This window comes from Hyperolius riggenbachi, chromosome 1, assembly GCF_040937935.1.
Source record: "Hyperolius riggenbachi isolate aHypRig1 chromosome 1, aHypRig1.pri, whole genome shotgun sequence".
In the NCBI taxonomy this organism is placed as follows: domain Eukaryota; kingdom Metazoa; phylum Chordata; class Amphibia; order Anura; family Hyperoliidae; genus Hyperolius; species Hyperolius riggenbachi.
Window position 1 is genome coordinate 649,131,942 of NC_090646.1, and position 27,500 is coordinate 649,159,441.

Consider the following 27,500-nt stretch of genomic DNA (forward strand, 5'->3'; position numbering starts at 1 on the left):
AAAATGAGGAAGGTATCTGCCACACAAATACTTTTGATTAAGAGAGCAGCTTCTAAAATGGCATTACAAAGCAGCAAAAAGGAATTTGAAGCCAGGGCCTGCCTTTGCCCTGAACGACCTGAGCAATCACTCAGGGCACTGCAATATTCTTCTTAAAAGGGGTGCCGGGAACCACTATGCTCCGCTCTCAACATTGCTGCTAAGCTCCATCCCCAAATCGCTGTGAAGCCCTGCCCCGCTGCCCCATGTGGTGTGTGATGATTTTTTTCTGCTGTGGATGGAAAGGTATGCTGCATCGCGCTTACCCTGCACATTCTGCATGGGGGGGGGGGGGCTCTCTCACTCTACATAAACTGGGGGCTCTCAGTCTACCAATGCTGGAGGGCTCTCTGGCCACCTACAATGGGGGCTCTCTGACTATCTATCCTGGGGGGGTTCTCTGACTACCTATACTGGGGGGGCGCTCTCTGACTACCTATACTGGAGAGCTATCTATTATACTGCTATCCTGGGGACAATAGATATGGCTATATGTACGAAGGTTACGTCTGGCTACCAACTACTGGGGGGCTACCTAACACTGGAGAGGCACTTCAGGCTGCCAAACCAGTGTGCCTGAGTCTGTGAGGAGTAGGGATACGTAAAAACATTTATAACTTCGCCCTAAAAGCCATTAAACCTAGAAACAAAGTAAGCAAAAACACAATGGGCATATTCACTTAATAGTGGTTAAATTTGCAGGAAAATTGGCATGCACAGGCAGTGTTAACGCAGCCCTTGTTATCAAAGGAATGTTCATCTTGCTAGCATATCACGTTCTATGCAACTGCTGTAAGTGCGGTGAAATTGCTTTGCCCTTCATACGCACGGCAATTTTACCTATATTTAGTGAATATGTCCCAGTGTGCTCGCTTGTTGTTTATTTGGCAGTATCAGTATAAGAACCAAAATCCTGGGGAGGTTGGGGGGGTTGTTGTTATGCACCAAAGTCAAGATGCTGGTTCCTCTGGGGTCCTGCGATCAATCAAGGTGCAGGATCCTCTAGAGCAGAGTTCCCCAACCCTGTCCTCATGGCCCACCAACAGTAAACGTTTTGCAGAAAATCACAAACCTGCACAGGTGGGGTAATTAGTGTTGCAGCAATCCTGATTAACCACCCCTGTGGATTTCTACAAAACATGTACTGTTGGTGGGCCTTGAGGACAGGGTTGGGGAACACTGCGTAGAGGCTTGTAATTATGCATAAACCTTCTATTCGGCCACTTCTAGCCAATGCTCATAAGCAGAAAAGGCTGCAATGGGCCCAGAACTACTAATTTTAAAACAGTCATATTTACTGATGAGTACTGTCCAACCCTGGATGTGCCAGTTGGATGGTGGATGGTTGGTGGGCATCCACCATGTCCCAACAAGGCTGCAACATCAGCAAGGAGGTGGCAGAGTCATTTGATCAATAAACTGCCCAAAATCAATCAAAAATGGATTGAACAGATCATGCTTGGGGCAATAGATACCTGGCAGATTCATTCAAGGAAGATAAAAATCTGTGGGAAAAAATGATGCTCGTATGGCGAGCCTTGGCGGGTATAGCTTTTCCCTGAGATACCAATACTGCAGGAGGTCTTCTGCCCAAGTCCGGTAAACAGGATACCGGGTGGCCAAGGACATTGTTGCACTGCAATAGGCTGTAATGTGAATTACGGCTATAGCGGTGCTCTTTGAGTAATTTAGGCACCGGCAAAACATGGAGCCCAAATTACAATAAAAACGCAGCAAAAGCTGGAAGCAGGGGCCCAGTAGTGAAACTTTGCAAATTATATATACCTTAGCTAGCTCCACTCCTAAAATAACCTACACACTCACTGTGGGTTTGCTGCAAATTCAAATGTTACACCAACACAACAAGTCTAAAAATTATAAAAATTTGCGCTGCCTCACAGTCTACTCAGGAACAAAAGTCCTTAGCCAATTAGCCACCAGGTATACTTCTGTTCGTCTTCACATCCAGTGACCCTCAAACAAAGAAGATAAAAAAGATCATCGCATAGACCATCATTCCAACCTCGATCTTCCACCAACTAGGCCCCGTGTGATAATTAAAGGGTAACACCTTCTTCCTGTGCTCCACCACCCGAAGGAATCGCCCTCACCTTTGGTTGTAGCTGCCCAGACCTCACAGACAGCCAACAGCGCATAAGGTAACCACCAGGTCCAGGTTCCACCTTGCTTCAGATCATTCACAGTACTCACAATGATTCCAGATTCAGGTCAAGATAGGAAAGAAAATTTGTATATCATTGCGTAGGCTGCTAAACACAGGGTTCTGAGGGGAGACCACTACCACACTGATTACACCATGCTTCTGAATTTATGGGGGCCACCGTTTCACTCAAAGGTGATCCACCACCCAACAGGACCACGCTCACCTTTGATATAGGCTGCCCCTCTCACAGACAGCTACCCAGCTTATTGGTGAGCGATCCTCACAGCAGTATTTTGCCAGTGTGTACTCCCTCCAGGGCCAATAATATAAACGCAGCCCACTGCAACTAGACAAACTTGATATAGTGTAATACCATTTATTTAAAGGAAAACTTAAGTCAAATAAAAAAAATGACATTTACTCACCTGGGGCATCCCTCAGCACCCCGAAGCTGGATGGTGCCCTCGCAGCCCCGCTCCGATCGTCCTGTCCCCGCCGGCGGCTACTTCCGGTTCGGCGACAGCCGCCGACAGGCTGGGAACGCGGCTGATTTTCCGCGTTCCCAACCGCTGCTATCACCCTCTATGCTGCTATAGCGTCTATATATACGCTATAGCAGCATAGAGGGTGATAGCAGCGGCTGGGAACGCGGAAAATCAGCCGCGTTCCCAGCCTGTCGGCGGCTGTCGCCGAACCGGAAGTAGCCGCTGGCGGGGACAGGACGATCGGAGCGGGGCTGCGAGGGCACCATCCAGCTTCGGGGTGCTGAGGGATGCCCCAGGTGAGTAAATGTCATTTTTTTTATTTGACTTAAGTTTTCCTTTAAGATCAATATAAAAAGAGTGCTACTCACAAGCGTAAAAAAAGTTCAGGCATATCATAAAAACAATCCTGAGGACGTCTCCTCTGCACACTGCCGCCTTCTGCCCGCTTAGCCACGCCCTACGCGTTTCGTCTTGTGACTCATCAGGGGCTATATATAGTAGTAAAACTTTGATGGGCCCTCCAATGTTCATACCCTTTCCCTTGCCTCCCCTTGGTGCCCATCACAGCCGGGTGGTCCATCTCACAAGAGTCATAGAACAAGTGTAGCCATCAGGATCTTCACACCCATCACAAGTGTAGCCACAACAACACCTGATCTGAAGGACAGCCCCCTTTTGAGGGAGTGAAGTAGTATTTGGGCCCCCCCTACAGCTCTGGGGTTGTTCTCCTGCAGTAAGCCGAATTGCATGTTACCCCCACTGTATGGCCCCATGGAGAGGGAATAGTAATTGACGCCGTCGTGAAATTTGCCACAGCAGGGGGAGCTGTTTTTCGGCTTCCTCCTGTGCCCAAATTTCCAGTGCCCTTTTTACATGTATGCCTGCTGCTTCCTCCTCCCACCCTCCCCTCCTTTAGGAATTTACCTACAGTTCATCTTTGTCTTTCCTCCCCCAGATGTTTTACACAACCAACTATCATTGAAAGTCTGTGCTCAACGTCATACTTTTTAGTTGTGAAAAAAAAAAAACCCAACCAAACTTTAATTACCTCTAAATTTGAAAAAGCGTGTCACGATTGCGTTTTTTTTTTAGCACCGCTAATGACACTGTTATCTGGGTTTTTGGGTCACGTATTGTCTTAATCCATTTGAAGTTGCGTTTCGGCAGCCGGAACAATTGTATCAGTGAATAATTAGCATTCCGCCGCAGCCCCCCGTAGCAGCAGAACGGTTAAGAAAGAAACCCGCCGGATCATTTTGCATGGCGCGTCTTTAAACCGCGCGATTGTGCTCCCAGCGAAAAATACAGCAAAGGCTAATTTGATTTCTCTCCCTTTAGTTTTTTTTTTTGTCTATCGGTGACAGGCCTTTTATACATTTAATTCATTCTCAATTCTTTATAATCAGGAGGAAGGTGTCGCCTAGGGTTAGAATCCAGCCTGTCAGGCAAGCGGTGTAAATTTGCAAAGGTAATCAGTCTATCTCCTTCTCGCGGCCCAGAAAACTATTAAGTAACATCACGTGTCGTGATTTGATTCTTGTGTGTGTGTGGTTTGGGGGTTTTTTTGTTTTGTTTTTTTCTTTAGTTATTTTTAGTTATTTATTTATATACATACATTTTATTTTTAAGGCCATACGAGAGTTCTAAACACCCCTACTGTCAAAAACTTGTCATCGCTTCCTCAAGGCGGTCCCCTTCCGTCGCCTTTATTCTCATTTCATAGTTTCCCGAATTTACAGCCGCTGGAAATTGACTACAAAATCCATTATCATTTGTATATTTTAATTATGCAAATGAGGCAGCTGAGCGTCCGCCACCGGGTCCTGCAGGGACGCCTGGCATCGCTGCGAGTGATTACAATTTATCCAGTCGAGTCACTTTAATTGTAACAAGCTAATTGCATTGTTTCATTTTTGGCTTTAACGAAAACAAAGAGGCGACAGGAAGCTTAATGGCACAGACAGGGAATTACGGCGGCACTTCGCTTATGTGCGCCTGACACTTCCAATTTCGAGATAGTTAACCCTGCTGCGGTGATGGAGAGAGCGTGGACCTGGGGGGAGCGGGGACGGAGGGGGGCGGGAATAACAAAGAGAGGCTTTGCTGTCATCTCATTGCTGCCGAGAGCTGTCAATAATTGACAAGCCTGGCGTCATGTGAATTGAAGAGGGCTGAGGGGATTTGGGCTACTAGTCTAGTTGAGGGGACCCAACAGGAAACCTCATAGACCAAACGGCCGCTTTCTGCTTGTGGCAATTTGGTCGCTACCGCTAAAATTGCACATCAGGACCTTGGCCCGCAGGCTTCAGGCATGGGGCTCTCTTTGGCTACCTCCTCCACTTGCGCAACTTTACTAAGTCTATTTGGTTGGTGAACTGGACAGTGTTTCCTGCTGGGTGCCCTATTTCTTACAAATTAGTGGTCCCATCCAAACAGTCGCATGTAGGGAGCTGCGGTGGGTTCCCCCAAGTAAACTAGTGCTGGATATTTTTTTTCTGCAATAGGGACCAGCCCTTCAAAATAGGGACATGGATAAATGGGCTTTACTGGTATAGTGCAGGCTTTCTCAACCAGGGTTCAGGGTTCCCGGAGTACTCTGCAGGGGTTCCTAGGCATTTCCACCCATCGTGAGGGAAGTATAATAGAGAGCATTATAATAGTACTGTAAAAAGAAGCACTAAATTGGGGGTCAGAATAATAATGAGCACAGTATAATGAGGAGCAGTGCAATAGGAGGTAGTGAAATTAACAGCCTAACCTACTTTTAAAGACCATGCCTCCTGAAAATTAAATGCAGGGGTTCCTCAAGACAAAAAACTTGTTTGCAGGGGTTCCTTGAGATCCAAAAGTTCCTCCAGGGTAACAAGGTTGAGAAAGGCTGGGCATAGTGACTAACTGGCTATGTTACATTAAAAAGAATATGGAGTAAGACTTAGGCCTGAGTCATGAATTATGCCCCACCCCTTCCTGCTTTACTAAGCTGCTCCCACTGACCGACTGTCGCCATCTCTAGTCATGTGATATTGGTAACAAGATAGGTTGGCTGTAAATTAGCAACAGTTGGCCAATCCGCAGCAGCTGAGTAAGGAGCAAAGGGATGGCAATAGTTTACAACTCAGGCCTAAAGTCTGGTACACACTCTCAATTTTGATTAGCCAATCACTGACCGATTTTACTACCTCTATGTAGTACACAATCTGCTCATAGTATTCAATATCTGCTGACCCTGATACTACATGGAGGCGGTAAAATTAATCAGTGATTGGCCAATCATAAGTGAAAGTGTGTACCAGGCCTTAGGGTGCATACACACATCCAATTTTGATTGACCAATCACTGACCAACTTTACCACTTCCATGGTAGGGGAGCAACAGACTTTGAATACTATGAACAAATTATATATGTGTAGGTAAGCACTCCATGGGACTACATGGGAATGCTAATATTTGCCAAAGATTGGCCATTTATAATTGGACCAAGCTTAAAAATCTCATTACATAAACAGCTGGACACAGGTTCACTTCCGTGTTGTCCAACCTTTGCTTTAGCGTGGGGTCACATTCTTTATTTTCCACACCTGGAGGGCCAAACTACCCAAAATGGCACACAGTAAAACTAACGCAGTTAATAACCGCACAAGGACAACAAAAAATTAATACAAAGGGATAAATGATAAATGTTATTCTGATTAAATGCCCAATTCAAAAACATGGCGTTGTCGTTTGACAGACAGGGGCCATACAGTGTCAGCTCCAAGTATTTGGGAGGCACAAAGGGAGCCCAATGACTGGCTGGTGGGGCCCATTTAGGTGATCATAATTGTTGTTTGTATGGCGAGCTTTAGATATTTTTTTGCTCAGGTGATAAAACTGAGGCTAACTAATTCAGCACCTGGTGCCTGGCTCTTCTACTGACCACATATGCTATTGCTCCGTTGTTATTGCCTGATGAAGCGGGATCAAACCTGCGAAACGCGTTGCATATTTGGAGTTCATAAATAAAATATATTGACTGTCTTTACTACAGTCGTTGTGTGTCTACTTGGAGGAGGTAAGTCCACCACTACCTCCTCTATTTACCAAGAATTTGGTTTTTAAGCTCATTTAGCTTCCTTTTATCCTTTTGGCGCCTCTGTTCTCCTGCATAATACCTACCGATGTACTTGGCTAGTTGTCTGCTATGCTTTAATCCTTACTTGCTAGCTAGCTGCTCCTGTGTAGACAGATCACAGACAAATCATTCCAGCCCCCAGCCTGTGTCTGACAATTTTACAAGCAAGGGAAGGAGAAAGAGGCAGGGGGAGAGAAACACTGTGTGTGTAATTCCTTATCTTAGTAGCTAAGCATTGCTGCAGACTAGAGCTTGTATTTTACAGACATGAAGTTTTGAATCAGGATGATACCATTTATTGGCTAATTTAAAAGAAAACCAGTAAGTTTTTTAAGCTAATAAGCATTCTTCAGACTCTATTCCTGTTGACTGACAAAATTAGAGATTTTTTGCATATATAACTGTCATCCAAAATACATTAATTATAAGGGATCTTGCAAGGATTGTGAGGTATTTATGGCAAATAGATAAGACATTTGGCGAAACGCCTAAACAGACTCAGACTGACATGGAGAGTGTTTTACAGACCCTATCCTGGTCATTGTACGCTAATGAAGCCTGGAAACAGCTTACTGCATGTTACTGAGTGGGTGAGGGCACTGAAGGGGACACAAGGATTACCGGAGGGGGGGGGGGCAGTGCCACAACATGCCCCAGTGTAGTGCTGCCACTGGGGCCATATTGGATTAATGTAAGAGTTTAGAAATGAAGAATATGGGCTCAGTTAAAACAAGAGGCACGGAGAAGAGGAGGCAGCACCACAGCGAGGTGATAATCTCTGATATATTTTAATAGCCGGCGCCCTCTCATGCTTGACTTCACAGTTCACCACCCAGCGGTGAGTCAAATGCTACAGTCTTTACACACCGCAGCTCACACTGGGCAGCTAATAGTTCTTCATAGCGACAATCAGAGAAAATGTTTCAGAGTGAATATATTGAAATTACGCATCTGTAAAGCCTCTCAACTCTACTTGCTATACTGCTAAGAACTTGCTTTTTAAAGGGAACTGTGCTGCGAGCCTCATTTACTAAAACATCTCCAGAGACCTCACAGCCTCTACGGCAGGGATCTCATAAGCGATCTGCTGTTAAAGGGACCCCGACCTCTAAAAATAAACAAAATTGGTACTTACCTGGGACTTTCTGCAGCCCACCGTAGGTCGGGAGGTCCCCCGGCGTCGTCCTGGCTCCTCTCCCGGTCCCTCCGCCGCATACCGCACCGGCGACACCCGGGCCTGGTGTCTGGCTTCCACTTCCTGAACCGGGACGCTCTTAGTCATCATGTCGGTCGCTGCACGTCATCACGGCAGCCGGCGTGACAGTACTGCACATGCGCGGTTTAATCGCCGGTGCGGTATGGACCGGGAGAGGAGCCAGGACGATGCTGGGGGACCTCCCGACCTACGGTGGGCTGCAGAAAGCCCCAGGTAAGTACCAATTTCTTTTATTTTTAGAGCTCAGAGTCCCTTTAAGTCAGAAAAGATTACAGCCTGGCAGGGCCGGATTTAGGCTAAGGCTAGGCCATGGCATAGGGCACCACAGGAGCAAGGGCACCAAAGCATCAGGCTAAACTGGTGCAGCATTTGCAAGCTTTCAAATGCTGCAATGCAGAGAGATCAGGCGAGCATCTGACTGCGGTACTCTGGTGCTAGCCGCCTGTGCAGCAGCCACCTTGCTCTCTGTGCATGTTTGCATTGTGGCCAGCGGCTATGGGCTTGGACAGCATTGGAAATGGAAAGGAAGAGGAAGCTTCTGCACTGGAGACAAGTGGAGAAATGAGTAACACTGATGGCTGCTGCGTTGTGAAGCCGAGCTGGCTACCTATACTGAAAGGGGGGGGAGGGTTCAAGGGAGTTATCTGGCTACCTATACTGGAGGGAAAGAGGGGAGGGGTCATCTGGCTACCTATACTGGAGGGAAAGAGGGGAGAGGTCATCTGGCTATATATACTGGGGGGGGGGGCTCATCAGGCTACCTATACTAGAGGGAAGGGTCATTTCGCTAACTATACCGAAGGGGGGAGGATAATGACAGTGGCCTTGGGCAGTAAAGTGTACAAATCCGGCCCTGCAGCCTGGGTCATGAAACCAACAAACGTTGATTCCAGTGATACCTTTTATGACTAATGTTAAGAATACACGTTTCATTTTTGCGATCCAATAGATGCCTTCCATTGATAAATTCCGTCATGTTCGATTATCCTCTCGATTGTTTTCCGCTCGATTTCTCGAAGAATTGAATGGAAAAAGATAAGAAAAACGAGCGGAAGATACAAGAATCAAGCAGAGAATCGAATGGTGAATGGACCGCAAAAACGTATTGGGCTTGATTCACAAAGCGGTGCTAACCTACTTAGCACGTCTAAAGTCTTTAGACGTGCTAACCAGGGTGCTAAGTAGGTTAGCACCAGATTTCTCAATCAGATCGCGCACAATGTTTTGTGCGCAAAGTTTTGCGCGCGCAAAGTCCTATGCGCACGCTAAGTCCCATAGGCTTTAATGGGCACTTCGCGCGGAGTGCACTGCGCTCTGTGCAGTGCGCGCGGAAAGTTTTACGCGCATAAAGTTTTACGCGCGAAAAGCTCGTTTAGACGTGCTAATGGGGTTTTTACTGCTTTGTGAATCAAGCCCATTGTGTGTTCCCAGCATAACTGTACATGGTTTGTTGCAAGCTTTCCAAACGTTAAGTTTCTTCTTCAGGCATTATACAGAACTGGATTAGAACCGTACAATAAGAAGTTTTGAATCACATACAGACTTATATATGATTCCGTAGGCCTAATCTGACATGATGTCACACTGTTGTACCCCCTTTGAAATGTAAAAAGACTTCCTCAGACTTTCAAAAGGGGTATAACAGTGTGACATCATGTCAGATTAGGTCTACGGAATCATATACAGTATAAGTCTGTATGTGATTCAAAACTTCATATTGTACGGTTCTGATCCAATTCTGTATAATGCCAGAAGAAGAAACGTAACGTTTGGAAAGCTTGCAGCAAACCATGTACAGTGAGTCATTAAAGGTATCACCGGAATCAACGTTTGTTGGTTTGATGTCTGCATTTCTGCTCCTTGACTAACACCGGACCACACTTCATTTAGCCTGGGTCATACTAGAACACTGTATGCCCCTTCGTAGGCAGTGGCCTATACTACATATACTATTCCAGGCTATCTATGCTGGGGGCATCTATTCCAGACTATCTACGCTGGGGGCATCTATTCCAGGCTATCTATGCTAGGGGCATCTATTCCAGGCTATCTATGCTGGGGGCATCTATTCCAGGCTATCTATGCTAGGGGCATCTATTCCAGACTATCTATGCTGGGGGCATCTATTCCAGGCTATCTATGCTGGGGGCATCTATTCCAGACTATCTATGCTGGGGGCATCTATTCCAGGCTATCTATGCTGGGGGCAACTATTCCAGGCTATCTATGCTGGGGGCATCTATTCCAGACTATCTATGCTGGGGGCATCGATTCCAGGCTATCTATGCTGGGGGCAACTATTCCAGGCTATCTATGCTGGGGGCAACTATTCCAGGCTATCTATGCTGGGGGCATCTATTCCAGGCTATCTATGCTGGGGGCAACTATTCCAGGCTATCTATGCTGGGGGCATCTATTCCAGGCTATCTATGCTGGGGGCATCTATTCCAGACTATCTATGCTGGGGGCATCTATTCCAGACTATCTATGCTGGGGGCATCTATTCCAGACTATCTATGCTGGGGGCATCTATTCCAGGCTATCTATGCTGGGGGAATCTATTCCAGGCTATCTATGCTGGGGGCATCTATTCCAGGCTATCTATGCTGGGGGCATCTATTCCAGGCTATCTATGCTGGGGGCATCTATTCCAGGCTATTTATGCTGGGGGCATCTATTCCAGACTATCTATGCTGGGGGCATCTATTCCAGGCTATCTATGCTGGGGGCATCTATTCCAGACTATCTATGCTGGGGGCATCTCTTCCAGGCTACCTATACTATTCCAGGCTACCTATACTATTCCAGGCTATCTATGTTGGGGGAACTACTTCAGGCTATCTATGCCGGGGGCATCTATTCCAGGCTATCTATGCTGGGGGCAACTATTCCAGGCTATCTATGCTGGGGGCATCTATTCCAGGCTATCTATGCTGGGGGAATCTATTCCAGACTATCTATGCAGGGGGCATCTATTCCAGACTATCTATGCCGGGGGCATCTATTCCAGGCTATCTATGCTGGGGGCAACTATTCCAGGCTATCTATGCTGGGGGCATCTATTCCAGGCTATCTATGCTGGGGGCATCTATTCCAGGCTATCTATGCTGGGGGCATTTATTCCAGGCTATCTATGCTGGGGGCATCTATTCCAGGCTATTTATGTTGGGGGCATCTATTCCAGACTATCTATGCTGGGGGCATCTATTCCAGGCTATCTATGCTGGGGGCAACTATTCCAGGCTATCTATGCTGGGGGCATCTATTCCAGACTATCTATGCTGGGGGCATCTCTTCCAGGCTACCTATACTATTCCAGGCTACCTATACTATTCCAGGCTATCTATGTTGGGGGAACTACTTCAGGCTATCTATGCCGGGGGCATCTATTCCAGGCTATCTATGCTGGGGGCATCTATTCCAGACTATCTATGCTGGGGGCATCTATTCCAGGCTATCTATGCTGGGGGAACTATTCCAGGCTATCTATGCTAGGGGCATCTATTCCAGGCTATCTATGCTGGGGGCAACTATTCCAGGCTATCTATGTTGGGGGAACTACTTCAGGCTATCTATGCCGGGGGCATCTATTCCAGGCTATCTATGCTGGGGGCATCTATTCCAGGCTCTCTATGCTGGGGGAACTATTCCAGGCTATCTATGCTGGGGGCAACTATTCCAGGCTATCTATGCTGGGGGCATCTATTCCAGGCTATCTATGCCGGGGGCATCTATTCCAGACTATCTATGCTGGGGGCATCTATTCCAGGCTATCTATGCTGGGGGCATCTATTCCAGGCTATCTATGCTGGGGGCATCTATTCCAGGCTATCTATGCTGGGGGCATCTATTCCAGGCTATCTATGCTGGGGGCATCTATTCCAGGCTATCTATGCTGGGGGCAACTATTCCAGACTATCTATGCTGGGGGCAACTATTCCAGGCTATCTATGCCGGGGGCATTTATTTCGGGCTATCTATGCTGGGGGAACTATTCCAGGCTATCTATGCTAGGGGCATCTATTCCAGGCTATCTATGCTGGGGGCATCTATTCCAGGCTATCTATGCTGGGGGCATCTATTCCAGGCTATCTACGCTGGGGGCATCTATTCCAGGCTATCTATGCTGGGGGCATCTATTCCAGGCTATCTATGCTGGGGGCAACTATTCCAAGCTATCTATGCTGGGGGCATCTATTCCAGACTATCTATGCTGGGGGCATCTATTCCAGACTATCTATGCTGGGGGCATCTATTCCAGGCTATCTATGCTGGGGGCATCTATTCCAGGCTATCTATGCTGGGGGCATCTATTCCAGGCTATCTATGCTGGTGGCATCTATTCCAGACTATCTATGCTAGGGGCATCTATTCCAGACTATCTACGCTGGGGGCATCTATTCCAGACTATCTATGCTGGGGGCATCTATTCCAGGCTATCTATGCTGGGGGCATCTATTCCAGGCTATCTATGCTGGTGGCATCTATTCCAGACTATCTATGCTAGGGGCATCTATTCCAGACTATCTACGCTGGGGGCATCTATTCCAGGCTATCTATGCTGGGGGCATCTATTCCAGGCTATCTATGCTGTGGGAACTATTCCAGGCTATCTATGCGGGGGGCATCTATTCCTGGCTATCTATGCTGGGGGCAACTATTCCAGGCTATCTATGCATGGGGCATCTATTCCAGGCTATCTATGCGGGGGGCATCTATTCCAGGCTATCTATGCTGGGGGCAACTATTCCAGGCTATCTATGCTGGGGGCAACTATTCCAGGCTATCTATGCTGGGGGCATCTATTCCAGACTATCTATGCTGGGGGCATCTATTCCAGGCTATCTATGCTGGGGGCATCTATTCCAGGCTATCTATGCTGGGGGCATCTATTCCAGGCTATCTATGCTGGGGGCATCTATTCCAGACTATCTATGCTGGGGGCATCTCTTCCAGGCTACCTATACTATTCCAGGCTACCTATACTATTCCAGGCTATCTATGTTGGGGGAACTACTTCAGGCTATCTATGCCGGGGGCATCTATTCCAGGCTATCTATGCTGGGGGCAACTATTCCAGGCTATCTATGCTGGGGGCATCTATTCCAGGCTATCTATGCTGGGGGAATCTATTCCAGACTATCTATGCAGGGGGCATCTATTCCAGACTATCTATGCCGGGGGCATCTATTCCAGGCTATCTATGCTGGGGGCAACTATTCCAGGCTATCTATGCTGGGGGCATCTATTCCAGGCTATCTATGCTGGGGGCATCTATTCCAGGCTATCTATGCTGGGGGCATTTATTCCAGGCTATCTATGCTGGGGGCATCTATTCCAGGCTATTTATGTTGGGGGCATCTATTCCAGACTATCTATGCTGGGGGCATCTATTCCAGGCTATCTATGCTGGGGGCAACTATTCCAGGATATCTATGCTGGGGGCATCTATTCCAGACTATCTATGCTGGGGGCATCTCTTCCAGGCTACCTATACTATTCCAGGCTACCTATACTATTCCAGGCTATCTATGCATGGGGCATCTATTCCAGGCTATCTATGCGGGGGGCATCTATTCCAGGCTATCTATGCTGGGGGCAACTATTCCAGGCTATCTATGCTGGGGGCAACTATTCCAGGCTATCTATGCTGGGGGCATCTATTCCAGACTATCTATGCTGGGGGCATCTATTCCAGGCTATCTATGCTGGGGGCATCTATTCCAGGCTATCTATGCTGGGGGCATCTATTCCAGGCTATCTATGCTGTGGGAACTATTCCAGGCTATCTATGCGGGGGGCATCTATTCCTGGCTATCTATGCTGGGGGCAACTATTCCAGGCTATCTATGCATGGGGCATCTATTCCAGGCTATCTATGCGGGGGGCATCTATTCCAGGCTATCTATGCTGGGGGCAACTATTCCAGGCTATCTATGCATGGGGCATCTATTCCAGGCTATCTATGCTGGGGGCATCTATTCCAGGCTATCTATGCTGGGGGCATCTATTCCAGGCTATCTATGCTGGGGGCAACTATTCCAGGCTATCTATGCTGGGGGCATCTATTTCAGGCTATCTATGCTGGGGGCAACTATTCCAGGCTATCTATGCTGGGGGCATCTATTCCAGGCTATTTATGCTGGGGGCATCTCTTCCAGGCTATCTATGCTGGGGGCATCTATTCCAGGCTATCTATGCTGGGGGCATCTATTCCAGGCTATCTATGCTGGGGGCATCTATTCCAGGCTATCTATGCTGGGGGCATCTATTCCAGGCTATCTATGCTGGGGGCATCTATTCCAGACTATCTATGCCGGGGGCATCTATTCCAGGCTATCTATGCTGGGGGCATCTATTCCAGGCTATCTATGCTGGGGGAACTATTCCAGGCTATCTATGCTAGGGGCATCTATTCCAGGCTATCTATGCTGGGGGCAACTATTCCAGACTATCTATGCATGGGGCATCTATTCCAGGCTATCTATGCTGGGGGCAACTATTCCAGGCTATCTATGCTGGGGGCATCTATTCCAGGCTATCTATGCTGGGGGCAACTATTCCAGGCTATCTATGCTGGGGGCATCTATTCCAGGCTATTTATGCTGGGGGCATCTCTTCCAGGCTATCTATGCTGGGGGCATCTATTCCAGACTATCTATGCTGGGGGCATCTATTCCAGGCTATCTATGCTGGGGGCATCTATTCCAGGCTATCTATGCTGGGGGCATCTATTCCAGACTATCTATGCTGGGGGCATCTATTCCAGGCTATCTATGCTGGGGGCATCTATTCCAGGCTATTTATGCTGGGGGCATCTCTTCCAGGCTACATATACTATTCCAGGCTACCTATACTGGGAGCAATTCTACCAGGCTACCTATACTGGGGGCAATTATACCTGGCCGTGGCACGCTTAGCATGCTGCACTCATTCCTTTCCTTTTTTTGAGTGGGGGGTAGGAGGTGTCATTTAATACCCAGCACCAGGTGTCAAATGCCCTAGGTACGCCGCTGGAACACAGTGAGGGTTTCTGAACGGTTAATAAATTAGCAGTTCTGGGATTACAGCCTCATTCAGATGCCCACACAAAAAACCCCTCTAAGATCCTAATCTAGGTACACTATTGACTTGTCTTCCATTCCAGGTTAGCTACATTCACTGGATGACTTACTTCCCCATCATTAGGCAAAACGCTCAAACGCTAGCACTTTTTGAAAGCGCTAGTGCAATGAAACCCTATGGGCCCGTTCTTACTTGGGCGATTTGCGCTAATCGCCGCAAAATCGCCCAAAAACGAGCAAAAACGACAAACGCATTGCCTGCACCATTTTCAGGCGATTTCCCGGCGATCGCGGTTCAGAGCAATAGAGGCGCTGAACGCAATTGCGACAAAATCGCTGCACTGTTCAGTGGTTTTTCCGCATGAATCGCAGAAAAATTCACTCCTGCAAAGTTTTGAAAACGCAGGTGTGAATAGAGCCTCAGTGAGGGTTTCGCTATAGTCTGATCCGGTCACGACCCAGACAGAAACTGTCACTTGCATACCTGATTTTTAACTCTTCCAGGCAGAGAAATAAAAAAAGGAACACAGCATAGTTATTGGTGTGTTAAGCACTGTACATACACATGTCTATCTCATCATGTCACCTCTGTTGTCCTTTAACCTCCCTGGCGGTATGATATGTGCGGCTGCACGGCCGCGGGAGGGTTTTTTTCACCTTTTTTTTTTTTTTTTTTTTTAACATGTAGCTAGCCTAGCGCTAGCTACAGGCTTCCCCCCTCCCTGCGGCGTCCCTCCGTACTAACCGATCGCCGCCGGCGCCGCTTGCCCATAAGGAAATCCCGTTCTGAACTGGATTTCCTTGAGGGCTTCCCCCGTCGCCATGGCGACGAACGGAATGACGTCATCGACGTCGCCGACGTTGTGACGTCACAGGGAATCCCGATCCACCCCATAGCGCAGCCTGGCGGCGATTGGCCAGGCTGCGCAAGGGGTATGCGGGGGGGCCCTGTATCGCATCAGGTAGCGGCGCATCGGCGGCGGCGATCAGACCAAGCACGCAGCTAGCAAAGTGCTAGCTGCGTGTTTGAAAAAAAATTATGCAAATCGGCCCAGCAGGGCCTGAGGAATCCTCCGCGGCGGCTTACCCCCGTGTCCAGCACGGGGTTACGGCTAAGGAGGTTAAGGGTCCTTTAACACTGCACCAGTTGCATTGTAGAATAATGTCTACTCACTGCCCATACAATTCTATGGGGCTGTTCACATCTTTGCGTTGTAACGAATCGCGTTATTTTAACTCGCTGCATGCAGTCTTTGAATTAGTGTCTATGTTCAGTCTCCATTGCAGTTCACACACACAATAAAATGTGCGTCATGCAATGCGCACAGTGTGAATCCACTCTTAAAGCGAAACTGAACTCAGAACGTCATCTCTGCTCTAAAAGATAAGTAACAGCATAATAGCCTTCAAAGAAAAATATTTCTTGGTTACAGCTGATACAAATCCTAAAATAAATCTGCAGTGTTTCTACTTCCTGTTTTCACGGAAGCAGACATAGGGATTGATTCACGAACCGTCGCTAAGCCCTAACAGTTAATGGGCGCAAAACCTGGGCGTTAGGTGGTTTAGGCCCAAACATAGAATAAAGCCCCGCTCAGTGCGGTTAATATTGCGCGGTGCGAAGATAACGTCGCACCCGCTGCCCTGTAAATGTCGCACCCGGTGCGACGGAAGCGGCGCATCGGGTGCCCCCGAAACGGCGCATCAATGCGTTGCATTAGGGGCACCCGATGCGCCGTTTTCGTCGCACCGGGTGCAACATTTACCCGTGATGCGCTTTGCTGTTCTATCATATCTTTCTGCTCTGAGGCCTGTAATTACTATGCATGTACCTAACACCCCAGTAACCTCAACTCACTAAGTCTGGAGCCTGGGAGTCATGTTTGACTCTGAACTCTCATTCAAGCCTCACAATAACTCATTAGCCACCTCCTTTCACCTCCACCGCAAAGGCATAAGTCAAGTCTGTATCCTCCCCAGACACAATACTACCAAATTGCTTGTGCATGCCTAGATCATACCCTGCCTAGGCAAAAGCAATATCCTCCTCTGTTACCTATTTACTAACACCTGGCACATCTGGCACCGCCTCCAATCCCTACACAGCTCATCTGCTCACCTCATTCTCCTCTCCTCCTGCTCGTCTGATGCTGCTCCTCTCTGCCAATCTCTCCACCGGCTGCCACTAACCCGAGGTGAGAGGTATATGGAGGCTGCCATATTTATTTCTTTTCAAAAGTGGATCCGAGATGAACTTTTACTCATTGCATAATTGTTCCTTTCCTATTGCTTATAGGGCATTCCTCAAGCCCAATACTTTTTTGTTTTTGTTTTAATACTCCAATTCCCTATAAACTTAACAAGCCTCGCCCACGGCTTTTCAGAGAGCCTTGGCATTTTCAGACAGTAGCAAGGGCTCATGGGAGCTCAGTCTGGGCAGGAGAAGGAGGATGTTACTAGCCATTGATTTCAGAGGCAGAGGGGAGGAGAGAAGAGGAGAGGGGAATTAGGTTTTCACAGGCTGAGTGCTGAAGATGCAGATAAGCCTGCCTGTGAGTAATGTTTACAAACAACATGGCTGCTGTCATTGTATTACAGGAAGAAATAATTATATTCTATTGAAGCTCTTTGCAGCTAGATTTGCTGTGTAAACTATCTAAACTTTAGATGAGATATATAGACAAGTTACTTGTTATAGTTAGTTTTTCATCTCGGATCCGCTTTAAACAATACTGCAGTAGTGTCTTATCAGATTTTTGTCAGAAACATCTGCTCTACATGCTTGTTCAGGGTCTGTGGCTAAAAGTATTAGGCAGTAGATGAGCAGGACTGCCAGGCCATATGCATTGTTTAAAAGGAAATAAATATGGCAGTCTCCATATGTCTCTCACATCAGGTTCCCTTTAAAATACTCAGTAACCTGTCCTATCCATACATTTGCTCCCTAATTTCTAGGTATCATTTCAACTGCACATGAAACTCTCCTACCCTCCTCTCTGGTTACCTCGACACACTTTTGTATGCAAAACTTTTCACAGGCTGCACACCTCCTATGGAACACTCTTTCATACCATGCTTTGAGTCTCAAATGTGTATGCTTAAAATGTACCACTTGAAACAATATAATTTGTCATCCTCACTTTCCAGATTTGTGCACATCTGTCACAACCACGCCAGATGTTAAAGAAACCTTCTGCTTCCTCTTCTGCAACTGTGCTGTTCTGCCCAGTGTTCCCATCCCTCTCATCTAAATCTGAAGTTTACAAGATCGGGGCACCCTCCCAATGTTTGCTGGAATGGTTCTACCTAAGCATGTACTGGCACTGTCAGGTGGTTTTATTAAAGGGGCACTATGGTGAAAAATTGTAAAATTTAAAATATGTGCAAACATACAAATAAGAAGTACGTTTTATCCAGAGTAAAATGAGCCATAAATTACTTTTCTCCTATGTTGCTGTCACTTACAGTAGGTAGCAGAAATCTGACAGAAGCGACAGGTATTGGACTAGTCCATCTCTCCATAGGGGATTCTCAGGGATTTATTTATTTTCAAAAGCACTTAGTGAATGGCAGTTGCTCTGTCCAACTGCCATAAAACTGTGTAGTGAGCAGGGAAGCTGGCCAGCATCATTGTTTAAATCCTTTTTAGGGAATATCTTTATAAAGAATAAAAGCCTTGCTGAGAATCCCCTATGAAGAGATGGACTAATCCAAAACCTGTCACTTCTGTCAGATTTTTTCTACCTACTGTAAGTGACAGCAACATAGGGGGGAAAGTAATTTATGGCTCATTTTACTCTGTAAAAAAATGTACTTCTTATTTGTCTATGTTTGCACATATTTTATAATTTTACAATTTTTCGCCATAGTGCCCCTTTAAACTATCAATTATTTATGTATGTATGTATATATTATTATTTATATATTGTTATACAGTATATTGTATAGACATGAACTGTTCCCATTGTTACTTGCAATCATCTATAGAAGACAAAAAATAAAAAAAGGAAATATAATAATAGAAATAAAGAATAATCCCTGAATGGGAAAAACAACTGTCAAAAAGTAAGTATTGTAACGCAAAAAGACAATGTCAAAAAGTAAGTGAAGTACTGTACTGTCGAAAATAATGTCTAAGGGCCTGTACACACTGCTGCGCTTGCGTTGCGTTTTTAAAAACGCATGCGTTTTTAAAAACGCAAGGTCTTTTGAAAAAGAATGAAAATCGTGATGACTTGTACACACTGGTGCGATGCGTTTTTAGAAAAACGCAATCGCAGTGCCTGCTGCGCTTTTTTAAGCGCAGCGCATGAAAAACGCATGCGCTTGCGTTTTTGCCTGCGTTTTTCAGTGTGTACAGGCCTACTTTTAAAACTGATAAAAACTTTGGAAAAAGAACTGCTGAACTAATTATGTGTATATAAAAAAATGTTATATACAGCGCTGCCCATAATTATTTTTCGCCCTGGCAAATTTTGACTTGAAGTTATTTTTATTCAACTAGCAAGTAATTTGTTGACGGGAAATTACATAGGCGTCTCCCAAAAGATAATAGGACGACATGAAAGAGGCATTATTATGGAAAAAAACATTTCTCAGCTTTTATTTACATTTGAGCAAAAAGTGTCCAGTCCAAAATGATTCATACCCTTCACAAAATGTCAGTCTGTGGGAAAATCCAACGTTCTACACCATTCCAAATAGTCCAAGCTGTTCTAAAGCATCCTAATTACCCTGATTAATTGGGAACAGCTGTTTTAATCAACTCAACAGGTGAAAAACAGTGTCTCTCTGCAGTTGGTTTGTGGACAGTCATGGCTAAGACAAAGGAGCTCAATGAGGAAGACCTGCGGCTGCGTGTTGTGGCTGCTCACAAGTCAGGAAAGGGCTACAAGGCTATTTCTAAATGTTTTCAAGTTCCAGTGGCTACAGTGCAAAGTATTGTTAAAAAATACAAGATGTTCCGCACTGTGGGAAATCTCAGAGGATGTGGTCGGAAGCCATAAGTGACACCTGTGCTGGCCAGAAGGATAGAGAGAGAGGTGAAAAGAATCCAAGGATCACCACCAAGGCCATCCTGGTGAATAAGGGCTCTGCTGGTGGCAATGTCTCAAGGCAGACAATCCAACGGACACTGCACACTGCTGGGTTCCACGGATGCAGACCAAGGAGGACGCCACTGCTCCAGATAAGGCACACAAAAGCTTGCTTGGCCTTTACAAATTCTCATTTGGACATAGAAGAAGACTTCTGGTCTTCTGTGTTATGGTCAGATGAAACAAAAATTGAATTTTTTGGTCACAATGATGTTTCTTTCATTTGGCGTAAAAGGAGAAGCTTTCAACCCAAAGAACACCATCCCCCCTGTCAAACATGGTGGTGGGAACCTAATGCTTTGAGAGTGTTTTTCAGCCAATGGACCAGGGAACCTAATCACAGTAAACGGCACCATGAAAAAAGCGCAATACACGAGGATTCACAACGTCAGCATCAGGCAGTCTGCAGAGAAACTTGGCCTTGGGCACCAGTGGACATTTCAGCATGTCAATGAGCCAAAACACACAGCAAAAGTGGTGAAGAAATGGCTAGCAGACAACAACAACGATTTGCTGTGGCCCAGCTAGAGTCCTGACTTGAATACGATTGAGAATCTGTGAAGGAAGTTAAAGATCAGGGTGATGGCAAAAAGACCCTCCAACCTGAAAAATTTGGAGCTCATTGCTGAAGATTAATGGGCAAAACTACCAGTGGAGATATGCAAAAAGCTGATCTGCAATTATAGGAAACATTAGATTGCTGTAATAGCCAATAAAGGCTTTTCGATTGATTATTGAGAAGGGTATGAATAATTTTGGACTGGACACTTTTTGCTCAAATGTAAATAAAAGCTGAGAAATGTTTTTTCGTCCACAATAATGCCTCTTGTACATCGTCTTATTAGCTTTTGGGAGACACCGATGACATTTTAAGTCTAAAAATTACTTGCTGGTTGAATACAAATAACTTTGTCAAAATTTGCCAGTGGTATGAATAATTATGGGCAGCACTGTATGTATATATTTATATATTATTTGAGGTTCCTATTGGATAGTCATGAACTGTTTCCATTGTTACTCGTTATTTGCAATCATCTATAGAAGACAAAAAATAAAAATTATAACAATAAAGAATAATCCCTGAGGGTAGGAACGCACTAGGGAGAATCGCACATGCGTTTTCCACTATGTGCTATAAAAAACGCATATGCGATTCTGCCTAGTGTGCTCCTACCATGAATGGGTAAAGCAACTGTCAAAAAGTAAGTATTGTAAAGTAAGTACGAAAAGTAAAGTACAATACTGTACTGTCAAAAATAATGTCGTAATTTCATTTACAGGGAACCTGAAGTGAGTAAAATTATTTAAAATAAACACATGACGTAGCTGCAAATGAATATTACATACTAACCTCACTGTCAGTTCCTCTCAGAAGCTCACCATTTTCTTTTTACAGTGATCCCTTTCAGTTCTGACAATATTTTGTCAGAACTGAATTATACCAGTTACTGTAAGTTATATATCAGCAGCTGTCAGTTACAACTGAATGTGCAAGGTAATGTCCATGTTTCCCTATGGCTCAAGTGGGTGATATTACAGTTTAACAGTGTGCTGACCAGGAAGCAGTTATGGGGTAATGGCCATTTTCAAAATGGAGGATGGAGAATTCCATTGATCACAGTGGACAATTGGGACGCAGGAGAGGAGAAAGAGATTGAGGAGTAGACTACACAGGAGGTAAGTATGAGCTGTGCCTGGTTATTTTGACTTTTTATTTTCAGTTCAGGTTTTCTTTAAAGATGTACTTTTAAAACTGATGAAAACTGTGGAGAACTGCATATATACTGTATATATATATATATATATATATATATATATATATATATATATATATATATACACACACACACATAATTATTTATATATTTGCTCAACTGACAAGAACAAAAAAATATAAGGAAGTTTTGGGAGTTTTGCTCGCAACTAGCGATAAGCTTGAATGTCACATAGTATACATTTTGCAGCAAAATTCACAATTACAATGTGAAATTTTAAACTATTGTGGAATTAGCGATATTTAGCCTATGCTGATTAGATGTGAGGATTCCCCCCTCCCCTCCCCCGAGCATTTTGGGAGACCAGGCATATTTGTTACTAGCATTAACAAACATTCCACAAAGATCACCTGACAGGACTAAAGATGCCGGCACCTGTGATACATTTTAGAATGAAAATAGGGATAAGTAAAGATTTTACAATGGGCAAACAATTATTTATAAATTAATATTGTAAAAAAATAATAATAATAATAATTTCATTCATTACATTAATTTTACTACAGTTCCTCTTCAAGTAGCTCCCTATAGTGTTCACTAAATGTGTACTGTCAGATAAGTGCCCACTTAACATAGAAAATAGTGTTGTGACTTCATCTAAAAAAACAAAAAAACAATCCACCAAATGATTTCCAGCCCAGCTTCCACAAAATAAAAAAAAAAGAAAAATCCCATTGTGACAGTGATGACATGAGCACAATTTAGGTCAGTGTGATGTTTACACTCTTAAATGGTTCGCTAATCCACATTAATCTTACTTTAAAGATGAGGCCTAATGCTTAATACAAGAACATAAGAGTTGTTAATGCATGTTCCGCCAACAGAGCACATTAATACGTCCGCCAACAGCGCTGTCTCTCTCCTCACTACCATTGTTTGATTAAACCATTAACTTCAGACATCTTCTGCGTGCAATTTTTGCTTTTGCTACTTTGTGGGTTTTTTATATTTTTTCATTTGTTGAGACAAAAGATATATTAAAAAAAAAAAAACTTGTGTACAATTTATTTATTTATTTATTTTTTGAGTTAAAAAAGTAAAAAGTAAAAAAAAAAAAAAAAAAAAAAAAAAAGAGGCACAAAAAGCAATAGTGTATAGCACAATTTTTTTCAGAGAAAACACTCTAATGCAGATTCAGGGGACCCAATTACATTCTAAGGGCCAGTGCACACCAAAAACCTCTAGCAAAACTCTAGAGGTTTTTGAAGCAGATTTCAGAGCGATTCTAGGCATGTTTAGAGACGTTTTCTGAACATGCCTACTGTTTTTTGGAGCATTTTTGTGTAGCAGATTTCATATTTTGTTAAAGTAAGGGCCCGTTTCCACTATTGCGAATTCGCATGCGTTTGCCGCATGCGAATTCGCATAGCCAATACAAGTGGATGGGACTGTTTCCACTTGTCAGCATTCCTTTGTGTTTTTCTGTGCAGAAAAAATGTGCACGGCAGAGCCATCAGAATTCGCATACTGCATACCGCTATGCGGTTCGCATACAATGTATTTAATAGGGAATTCGCATGCGGTTTTGGTATGCGAATTTTCATGTGAATTCGCATATGATTTCGCATGGAATCAATAGAAAAGCACACAGGCACTGCCATGGTTAAATTCGCATACATCATCATCCATGCAAAATCGTATGCGAATTCGCATGAAAATATAACCGCATGCGAAATTCGCATCTGCATGCAAATTTTTACCTTGGCGATTACCACCGCACAAGTGGAAACGGGCCCTAGATCTGTTACTGAACAGCTTCTGTAACAAAAACGCCTGGAAAACCGCTCTGATCTAGCGTTTTTTCAGAGTGGTTTTCCACTTTCCTATACTTTAACTTGACGACCAGGGGATTATTGCCTGATCGGTGCTGCGTGGGCTCTCCAGCCCGAAGCACAGATCAGGATAGAGCCAGGGCGATCAGACTTACCCCCTTTTTTCCCCACTAGGGGGATGTCCTGCTGGGGGGGTCTGATCGCCGCCGGCTTGCTGCGCTTTGCGGGGTGGGGGCTCTTCAAAGCCCCCCTCCGCAGCGTTTTCGGTGCTCCCGTCCTCTCAGTCCCTCCCTCTCCCTGTATGAGCTGCGCAGGACGGATATCCGTCCTGCGCATTGTAGGATAGGCTTCAGCCTATCATATGCCGGCGATCCCCGGCCCATCAGAGGCCGGGGATCGCCGATCTGCCTTACGGCGCTGCTGCGCAGCAGCGCCGTATGATGTAAACAGCGGGGATTTCTTCCCCGCGTGTTTACATTTTGACGGCGACCCGCGATCGGCGGCTCTCCGGCTGTTCACGGAGACACCCTCCGTGAACGGACATATCGAGCGGTCATTTCCATGGAAACCCACAGACGACCAGTTTACGCCAACCGGCGTTAGCTGGTCGTCAAGAGGTTAACATTGAGGCAGAAACACCTCAGAAATCTAAAAAAAAATGCCGCAGAACAGGAGTTTGCATTTGGGGGAGAAACTAACCGCTCTGGTGTGCACCATTCCATTCACTTTCATTAGCCAAGCGGTTTCCCCCCTGCAAGCATTTTAAAAACCGCTCCAGAACCGCTCCGGTGTGCACCAGCCCTCAAACACAGGAAACAACACATGCACCACCGTTCATTTTAACTTTGAGTAGGGAGTGCAGGAAGCAAGGATAGGAGCGCAGGAAAATTTCATAGCGAATATAAAATAATTTTTCACCCTTCTTCATAGGAAATTACAAACGCCATTGTGCTATGCAGCTAGTCCGAATGTGCACTAATTGCTTCGCTAAGCGCCTGTTGTAGGTACAGAAACAGCAATGCAGCGGGCGATCACAATTTGCAGTGTGAAACAGTCCTAATACTGACTCATATAATCCAACTTGTAGACAGCTATTTCAGACTGTTCTAACCTACATCAGTGCAAGGGCTACATTTATTGGAATCTTTCTATAGAGCTTTATTATAGTATTGCATTTTAGTCAACTGGGTTTCTATTAATTATTAAATAGGGTAGGAGTAGCACATACAATGTAATGACTTATTTAACATTATGGGTCTGGTAAAAGGAACGAAGCTAGGAAAAATTGCAATGTTTAAAGAGACTCTGTAACAAAATGTTCAGCCTTATTTCTTCTATCCTATAAGTTCCTATAACTGTTCCAATGTGGTCTATCTTACTGCAGCCTCTCCTAGTTGCACAAGCACAGTGGCTGTATTATCTCTGTTATATAATCTAATCTTCTTTCCTCTGACGGCTTTGTCGGGCTCAGGCACTCAGGCAGGAATGTGCTGGTCTGCTTGTGATAGGATAGAAGCTATACACACCCTCTCCACGCCCCCTGCAGGCTCTGTGTGAGTCACAGACTGAGCTCCTCTCAGCCTATCACACTCTGGTTAGCAGCCATGTCTTTTGTTTGTAAACACTGCCTAAAACTGGCAATTACAAGCCAGGATTGCAGGAGGGAGTGACAGAAACAGCACAGAGGGGCCCAGGAGAACATAATGAATAGAATGGTATGCTTTTTATTGTAAGAATTTTAGAGTACAGATTCTCTTTAAGGCAGGGAACACACTAGATGCGATTGTCAATAGCCTCCTGCGGGAAATGCTCGTTGTGACCGTTCGTTCACATTTTGTGACTGTGATTTTCTAAACATTTTTAAATTCGCACAGCTTTCCGCTTTTTCCCGCAGGACGTGTGCGTTCGCATACAGTATATGCCACCGCAAACGCAGAAAAATCAAGGAACGCTTGCGGCAAGAAGTTTGCAGGAAATGCAAACCCAAAAGCCGACGGAGACCCCAGAATCGCGAGGGAGAACCGCCCTGCCAGTGTGTTCCCTGCCTAGAACTCAACATGCTTTTTGAAAATAGGAGGTAATTATCTCTTTCACGTAATATGTATAGCTTGTGTCTGCAGTAGACATGGCCCGAACTGTTCGCCAGCGGAGCTTCCGCTGATCACATTCTCGGCGAAGTGCGAACATTTGCCGTGTTCGACCCGCCCCCTATACATCATCATGGAACAAAACTTTGACCCCTTACCTCCCAGTCAGCAGACACATGGCAGCCAATCAGCTAGCAACCCCTCCTGGACCCCACACCCCCCTATTAAAAAGCAGTTGCGGTGTCCATACTGGATTCATTCTCTGCTGGCTGCTGTTAGTGAGAGTAGGGTCAGACTTGCTGCAGATAGGTAGGGAAAGCATTAGCTAGGCCTGTGTTCTTGTTCCTCACTTGCTGTGAAAGCACCCCAAACAGCCCTTTTGAGGGCTAGCACATCAGTCTCCTGTGTTTTTTTTTGTGTGTGACACTCCACAGCCCACTGGCACCCACTCAGAGCTGTGCACAGTACTACTGCTATTGTTTGCCACATTAGTAACATGCATAGTACCACTCCAATGCATTATTTTTCACTGTATTCTGACAGTATTATTGCATTTCTCTGTGTGAGACACTCCACAGCCCACTGACACCCAGAGCTGGTCTCAGCTGTGTGCACCCATAGCTGTGTTCTGAATGTAATGTGATTTCTGCCCTTAGGGGGTTAAAACCCAACTCTCTGTCAACTCCATAATTTTTGCTGGGACTTTTCAGAATCAGAATCAGTTTTATTTCGCCAAGTACAGCAAGAGCCATAATCGGAATTATTTGTGGCACACGTGGCATAGACAGATACAACAACACATACAATTTGAAATGCAGTAATCAGATATACAGATAGTGATGCCGGTAGACCCTAGTAAAGGGGCCCCGTTTCCGGATAAGAACCGAGGAGGCAGCGACGGGGACCAGCTGCCGACCCAGCAATTACGAGTGCAGGCCGGACCAGGGAAAGTCAGAGTTCAGTGACCGAACGGCCTGGGGGAAGAAGGTGTTCTTTCGCCTGATGGTTTTGGATGGTATAGTCCTGAAGCGGCGGCCCAACGGGAGGATCTTGAAGTAGTGGCTGCCAGGGTGAGAGGGGTCACGGGAGATCATGGTGGCCCTCTTCCTCAATCTAGCGGAGTGGAGGAGATCAAGAGGTGAAAGAGCGGACCCGATGATTCTCTCTGCATCAGCTATGACCCTCTGCAGTTTATGTTTATCACTGGCCGTTGCGCCCGCGTACCAAACAATGACTGAGGAGCATAGGATGGATTCTATGGTGGCAGTATAGAAGCTGACCTGCAGATCCCGTGGCATGCCAAATCTCTTCAGTTGGCGCAGGAAGAACAGCCTCTGCTGGGATTTCTTTTGAATTTTAGTGGTGTTCTGCCCCCATTTCAGATTATTGGTGAGAGTCGTGCCGAGGAACCGAACCGATGACACCATAGAAACTTCTGTTCCTCCAATGAGGACAGGCGGGGGGGGGGGGTTCCTCCTGAAGTCTACAACTAGTTCAACAGTCTTTGCTGTGTTGAGAACTAGGTTGTTCTCCCTGCACCAATTGCATATTCTCTCGACCTCGCTCCGGTATTCATGCTCTCCGTTGCTTCCAATTAGGCCAATAATGGTGGTGTCATCCGCAAATTTGATGACCTTCACAGAGTCAGCGGATGAGATACAGTCGTTGGTATAAAGGGAGAACAGTAGAGG

The 27,500-nt window shown here is 45.6% G+C and overlaps 1 protein-coding gene and 1 long non-coding RNA gene across 9 annotated transcripts in view; one reads left to right on the forward strand and one right to left on the reverse strand.

Moving 5' to 3' along the window:
* The window catches only part of ST8SIA5 (ST8 alpha-N-acetyl-neuraminide alpha-2,8-sialyltransferase 5), a 989,793-nt gene that overhangs the window by 346,529 nt on the left and 615,764 nt on the right, over window positions 1-27,500 (forward strand). The window lies entirely within an intron of this gene.
* Window positions 1-27,500, reverse strand: part of LOC137531529 (uncharacterized) — a 296,668-nt gene that overhangs the window by 119,768 nt on the left and 149,400 nt on the right. For 7 of the 8 annotated variants that reach the window (XR_011023669.1, XR_011023668.1, XR_011023660.1 and 4 more), the window contains one exon: window positions 6,840-6,901. This is a non-coding gene — a long non-coding RNA (uncharacterized lncRNA). The remainder of the gene's footprint in view (window positions 1-6,839; window positions 6,902-27,500) is intronic. The other variant, XR_011023667.1, reaches the window with a different exon arrangement.